At 41.5% G+C, this 7,634-nt stretch overlaps 1 long non-coding RNA gene across 1 annotated transcript; it reads right to left on the reverse strand.

Moving 5' to 3' along the window:
• Positions 1-1,087: 1,087 nt before the first annotated feature.
• LOC118768119 lies at positions 1,088-6,211 on the reverse strand. Its single transcript, XR_005003992.1, has 3 exons — positions 6,114-6,211; positions 3,467-3,469; positions 1,088-1,323 (listed from the first exon to the last, which is right to left on the reverse strand). It is a non-coding gene; the product is annotated as an uncharacterized LOC118768119 (long non-coding RNA).
• Positions 6,212-7,634: the final 1,423 nt, after the last annotated feature.

The raw sequence follows: 7,634 nt of genomic DNA on the forward strand, positions 1-7,634 counted from the left end.
TATTAACCGTAGCTAGACAAATGTGAAGCATTTCCACAATTCTCTTCAAACAGTGAAGTTTCCTTTCCGAGGGCCCAGGTTGGCTGGGATGAGACTCTATTGATTTTTTTTCCTTGGCTTTTGAATTACAATATAATTCTATTACCGTAGCTAGACAAATGTGAAGTATTTCCACAATTCTCTTCAAACAGCAAAGCTTCCTTTCCGAGGGCCCAGGTTGCTGGGATGAGACTCTATTGATTTTTTTCCTTGGCTTTTGAATTACAATATAATTCTATTAACCGTAGCTAGACAAATGTGAAGTATTTCCACAATTCTCTTCAAACAGCAAAGCTTCCTTTCCGAGGGCCCAGGTTGGCTGGGATGAGACTCTATTGATTTTTTTTCCTTGGCTTTTGAATTACAATATAATTGTATTAACAATAGCTAGAAAAATATGAAGTATTTCGGCAATCTTTCACTGGGTAAAACCAGTGTCAGATTGCCCAACAATTGACCTCTTTGAAAATCTAACAGTTCTGCTGAATTCTTTGTGCAGACTATTTTATGGTTACTATTGGTATATACCGAGGTTATGGCCTTATTGGTTGTTTTAGTGGGTAATAATATATGCATATATATAAATATATATACCCATACATATATGTATATATAACCAATGTGTTAGCCTTCAAATTATATCGACAGTTATTCAATTTGATTTAATCCAAAATGTGACCACTAATGTCAGTCTTTCTGGTATCGTTTTTATAATGTCTTATTTCATTTGCATTCTATGCATCAGGTTATTAACCAATGTGTTTGCCTCCAACATATATCGACAGGATTATCATTCAATTTGATTTAATCCAATATGTGACCACCAATGTCAGTATTTTTAGACATCTCTTCTATAATGTTGCAGGTTATTTTCAATAATAATTGTACAACCTGTGTCCAATTCTTCGTCTCTGAAACACGAAGAGACAACACCATTTCTAGTTTTGCGAAACTACGAGATCTTGTCGATATAATTTAGAAGGCATTTCACCACTAGCGTTGCTGGGAGTGGGTCTTCTAGGGGTGGTCTGCCCCGCGTGACGCTTCTGGGTCTGCTGTTGGCAGTGTGTTTTTGTTGGGTCCAGGAGTAGCACAAACTCTAGCTACGCTAGTGCATTTTACTGGCAAATGTTTCCCTGAAAAATCTGAATTGGGAGGCCCAGTGAAGGGGTGTCTAGCTTAAAGAGATAGGATATTATATAGTGACCATACAACTGTTGTCTGTAAGATAAAGAAATATTCGGCAATATCGTTTGTTTAGAAAGTTCTTGGACACTTTTAATACTACTTTATCAACAATTAAAAAAGCATCAAAGAACGATCGATCCAAAGCTAATCACCCTTGTTATCAATCACCTTTTGCCGTCTTTCAGGCAAAGATTTGAATCCTTTCATCCTGAAATCGTGTGGCTTTGAATCAATAAAGTCAAAAGGGAACGATTTCACATCTTCTTTGTTTTCAAACTCTTTATTGCCAATTGCATGTTGCAAGGCGGAGAGTAAGTGGTAGTCAGAAGGGGCGAGGTCAGGAGAGTACGGTGGGTGCACCATAATCTCCCAGCCTACCTCCTTCGGCTTCTCTGGTGTCTTCTTTGCCCGATGTGCTAGCGTGTTGTCTTGGTGGTAAGTTATCTTCTTCAAATTTGAGCGATCTTTGATCCGTGCGATCTTCGATCTGCGTGATCTTCGATCTGCGTGATCTTCGATCCGTGCGATCTTTGATCCGTGCAATCTTCGATCTGCGTGATCTTCGATCCGTGCAATCTTTGATCTGCGTGATCTTCGATCCGTGCGATCTTCGATCGTTCAATCTGTGCGATCTTTGATCTGTGTGATCTTCGATCTGCGTGATCTTCGATCCGTGCAATCTTTGATCTGCGTGATCTTCGATCCGTGCGATCTTCGATCTGTTCAATCTGTGCGATCTTTGATCTGTGTGATCTTCGATCTGCGTGATCTTCGATCTGCGTGATCTTCGATCCGTGCAATCTTTGATCTGCATGATCTTCGATCCGTGCGATCTTCGATCTGTTCAATCTGTGCGATCTTTGATCTGTGTGATCTTCGATCTGCGTGATCTTCGATCCGTGCAATCTTTGATCTGCGTGATCTTCGATCCGTGCGATCTTCGATCCGTGCGATCTTCGATCTGTTCAATCTGTGCGATCTTTGATCTGTGTGATCTTCGATCTGCGTGATCTTCGATCTGCGTGATCTCGATCCGTGCAATCTTTGATCTGCATGATCTTCGATCCGTGCGATCTTCGATCTGTTCATCTGTGCGATCTTTGATCTGTGTGATCTTCGATCTGCGTGATCTTCGATCTACGTGATCTTCGATCCGCGCAATCTTGATCTGCGTGATCTTCGATCTGTTCAATCTGTGCGATCTTTGATCTGTGCGATCTTTGATCTGTGTGATCTTCGATCTGCGTGATCTTCGATCCGCGCAATCTTTGATCTGCGAGATCTTCGATCCGTACGATCTTCGATCTGCGTGATCTTCGATCCGCGCAATCTTTGATCTGCGAGATTTCGATCCGTACGATCTTCGATCTGCGTGATCTTCGATCTGCGTGATCTTCGATCTGTGTGTCTTCGATCTGTGTGATCTTCGATCTGTGCGATCTTTAGACAGTCAATTTGTTCGCAGTAGACATCCTTGTCAACGGTGGTATTGCGTGGGAGAAGATCCAAAATGATCACCCCACAGCAATCCCACCAAACTGAGATCATAACCTTTTTTGCGCAAGCGGTCCTTTTGGCGAAGGTTTTAGCTGTTGACCGTTGCTACATCTGGATTGTCTGCACCTCACGTTGGAGTACATTACTCACTTTTCATCCGTAGTGATTACTGACTCCGACGAATCGAATCTTTGGCTTTGCCAGAGCAGACTTTGACACGCAGTAACATGTGCTTGTTTGTTCGCTTCACTCCATTCACGTAGCACTCATTTTCCAAGCTGGCTGACCTTGCCAAGACGATGCAGGTGGTTAACGATCGTGACATGGGAGATGCTAAAACTGTACCACAAATTGATGTGCAGTTTGCATTGGATCGGCTTTAATGACTTTAATACCGCCATGTTTCACAGTCAGTTGGGGTCGTTTCAGATCAAATTCTTGAAAGGGAAGCGGTAATGGATCCTTCAACACAGCCCGACCTGAACGCTAGAAATAGCAGCTGCTTCTCCCAACCTTAACAACGTGCTGACGCCGTCTTACTCGCTCGGCGACCTCAATCAAAAAGGTAGAATCCTGCCCTACCTGCGCATGCATCACTGCTGCCCCTTCCGGTCAGCTCCCCAGCTGCTGACGTCATCCCTTACCCATACCATTACAGAGATACCGCCATGTTTCACATTTAGTTCGAATCGTTTCAAATTAAATTCTTGAATGGGAAGCCTCCAGACCCAAACATGTCCACTATCTGGAAATAATGCAAATCTGGATTCCTCCGAGAAAATCACTCTATCCCAAAATGAACTGAATTCTTCTGACATCTCCTTAGCCCATTTCTTTCTTTTCATGATATTAATTGGTTGAAGCAGGTTTCTTCAAGCTGGTCGTCCATAATACCCAAGCTTATGGAGATATGTAACACACATTCTTGGATTAACTTCTGGCTGTTTTGCAATGTCAGAAGACTTTGAACAGGGGTTCATTTTCCGCAATTCTTTTCAAACGGCAAAGCTTTGTTTCCGAGGGCCCAGGTTGGCTGGGATGAGAATCTGTTGATTTTTTTTCCTTGGCTTTTGAATTACAATATAATTCTATTAACCGTAGCTAGACAAATGTGAAGTATTTCCACAATTCTCTTCAAACAGCAAAGCTTCCTTTCCGAGGGCCCAGGTTGGCTGGGATGAGACTCTATTGATTTTTTTTCCTTGGCTTTTGAATTACAATATAATTCTATTAACCGTAGCTAGACAAATGTGAAGCATTTCCACAATTCTCTTCAAACAGTGAAGTTTCCTTTCCGAGGGCCCAGGTTGGCTGGGATGAGACTCTATTGATTTTTTTTCCTTGGCTTTTGAATTACAATATAATTCTATTAACCGTAGCTAGACAAATGTGAAGTATTTCCACAATTCTCTTCAAACAGCAAAGCTTCCTTTCCGAGGGCCCAGGTTGGCTGGATGAGACTCTATTGATTTTTTTTCCTTGGCTTTTGAATTACAATATAATTCTATTAACCGTAGCTAGACAAATGTGAAGTATTTCCACAATTCTCTTCAAACAGCAAAGCTTCCTTTCCGAGGGCCCAGGTTGGCTGGGATGAGACTCTATTGATTTTTTTTCCTTGGCTTTTGAATTACAATATAATTCTATTAACCGTAGCTAGACAAATGTGAAGCATTTCCACAATTCTCTTCAAACAGTGAAGCTTCCTTTCCGAGGGCCCAGGTTGGCTGGGATGAGAATCTATTGATTTTTTTTCCTTGGCTTTTGAATTACAATATAATTCTATTAACAGTAGCTAGAAGAATTTGAAGTATTTCCACAATTCTCTTCAAACAGTGAAGCTTCCTTTCCGAGGGCCCAGGTTGGCTGGGATGAGAATCTGTTGATTTTTTTTCCTTGGCTTTTGAATTACAATATAATTCTATTAACAGTAGCTAGAAGAATTTGAAGTATTTCCACAATTCTCTTCAACAGTGAAGCTTCCTTTCCGAGGGCCCAGGTTGGCTGGGATGAGACTCTATTGATTTTTTTTCCTTGGCTTTTGAATTACAATATAATTCTATTAACAGTAGCTAGAAGAATTTGAAGTACTTCCACAATTCTCTTCAAACAGTGAAGCTTTGTTTCCGAGGGCCCAGGTTGGCTGGGATGAGACTCTATTGATTTTTTCTCCTTGGCTTTTGAATTACAATATAATTCTATATACTGTTACTAGACAAATGTGAAGTGTTTCCACAATTCTCTTCAAACGGCAAAGCTTTGTTTCCGAGGGCCCAGGTTGGCTGGGATGAGAATCTGTTGATTCTTTTCCTTGGCTTTTGAATTACAATATAATTCTATCTACTGTTACTAGACAAATGTGAAGTGTTTCCACAATTCTCTTCAAACAGTGAAGCTCCCTTTTCGAGGGCCCAGGTTGGCTGGGATGAGAATCTGTTGATTCTTTTCCTTGGCTTTTGAATTATAATATAATTGTATTAACAATAGCTAGAAAAATATGAAGTATTTCGGCAATCTTTCACTGGGTAAAACCAGTGTCAGATTGCCCAACAATTGACCTCTTTGAAAATCTAACAGTTCTGCTGAATTCTTTGTGCAGACTATTTTATGGTTACTATTGGTATATACCGAGGTTATGGCCTTATTGGTTGTTTTAGTGGGTAATAATATATGCATATATATAAATATATATACCCATACATATATGTATATATTAACCAATGTGTTAGCCTTCAAATTATATCGACAGTTATTCAATTTGATTTAATCCAAAATGTGACCACTAATGTCAGTCTTTCTGGTATCGTTTTTATAATGTCTTATTTCGTTTGCGTTCTATGCACCAGGTTATTAACCAATGTGTTTGCCTCCAACATATATCGGCAGGATTATCATTCAATTTGATTTAATCCAATATGTGACCACCAATGTCAGTATTTTTAGACATCTCTTCTATAATGTTGCAGGTTATTTTCAATAATAATTGTACAACCTGTGTCCAATTCTTCGTCTCTGAAACACGAAGAGACAACACCATTTCTAGTTTTGCGAAACTACGAGATCTTGTCGATATAATTTAGAAGGCATTTCACCACTAGCGTTGCTGGGAGTGGGTCTTCTAGGGGTGGTCTGCCCCGCGTGACGCTTCTGGGTCTGCTGTTGGTAGTGTGTTTTTTTGTTGGGTCCAGGAGTAGCACAAACTCTAGCTACGCTAGTGCATTTTACTGGCAAATGTTTCCCCGAAAAATCTGAATTGGGAGGCCCAGTGAAGGGGTGTCTAGCTTAAAGAGATAGGATATTATATAGTGACCATACAACTGTTGCCTGTAAGATAAAGAAATATTCAGCAATATCAGTTTGTTTAGAAAGTTCTTGGACACTTTTAATACTACTTTATCAACAATTAAAAAAGCATCAAAGAACGATCGATCCAAAAGGTAATCACCCTTGTTATTGATCACCTTTTGCCGTCTTTCAGGCAAAGTTTTGAATCCTTTCATCCCGAAATCATGTGGCTTTGAATCAATAAAGTCGAAAGGGAACGATTTCACATCTTCTTTGTTTTCAAACTCTTTATTGCCAATTGCATGTTGCAAGGTGGAGAGTAAGTGGTAGTCAGAAGGGGCAAGGTCAGGAGAGTATGGTGGGTGCACCATAATCTCCCAGCCCACCTCCTTCAGCTTCTCTGGCGTCTTCTTTGCACGATGTGCTGGCGTGTTGTCTTGGTGGTAAGTTATCTTCTTCAAATTTGAGCCATCTTCGATCCGCGCAATCTTCGATCTGCGCCTGCGCGATCTTCGATCCGTGCAATCTTTGATCTGCGTGATCTTTGATCTGTGCGATCTTTGACCTGTGCGATCTTTGATCTGTGCGATCTGCGTGATCTTCGATCCGTGCAATCTTTGATCTGCGTGATCTTCGATCCGTGCGATCTTCGATCTGCGTGATCTTTGATCTGTGCGATCTTTGATCCGTGCAATCTTTGATCTGCGTGATCTTCGATCTGCGCAATCTTCAATCTGCGCAATCTTCGATCTGTTTGATCTTTGGCCAGTGTGATCTTTAGACAGTCAATTTGTTCGCAGTAGACATCCTTGTCAACGGTGGTATTGCGTGGGAGAAGATCCAAAATGATCACCCCACAGCAATCCCACCAAACTGAGATCATAACCTTCTTTTGCGCAAGCGGTCCTTTTGGCGAAGGTTTTAGCTGTTGACCGTTGCTACATCTGGATTGTCTGCACCTCACGTTGGAGTACATTACTCACTTTTCATCCGTAGTGATTACTGACTCCGACGAATCGAATCTTTGGCTTTGCCAGAGCAGACTTTGACACGCAGTAACATGTGCTTGTTTGTTCGCTTCACTCCATTCACGTAGCACTCATTTTCCAAGCTGGCTGACCTTGCCAAGACGATGCAGGTGGTTAACGATCGTGACATGGGAGATGCTAAAACTGTACCACAAATTGATGCGCAGTTTGCATTGGATCGGCTTTAATGACTTGCGACATTGCATCATCACCAACCCTTTCTAGGATCTCGCCTCAAGGTTGGTCTTCTGTTATATAATTTGTTTCTTTACTACCCACAAGGGGCTAAATACAGAGGGGACAAACAAGGACAGGCAAAGGGATTAAGTCGATTACATCGACCCCAGTGCATAACTGATACTTATTTAATCGACCCCGAAAGGATGAAAGGGAAAGTCGACCTCGGCAGAATTTGAACTCAGAACGTAGAGGCAGACGAAATACGGCTACGCATTTCGCCCGGCGTGCTAACGTTTCTGCCAAAGCGCTGACACCAATTACCGCAAGTACTTTTCGAGACCATGCAAGGGCCAAACACTTCGCAGATTAGTTCGGCTGCATCAAGCACAGATGTGCCATGTTTGAAGTGATACAGTA

The sequence above is a fragment of the Octopus sinensis genome, linkage group LG27 (assembly GCF_006345805.1).
Source record: "Octopus sinensis linkage group LG27, ASM634580v1, whole genome shotgun sequence".
NCBI lineage: Eukaryota > Metazoa > Mollusca > Cephalopoda > Octopoda > Octopodidae > Octopus > Octopus sinensis.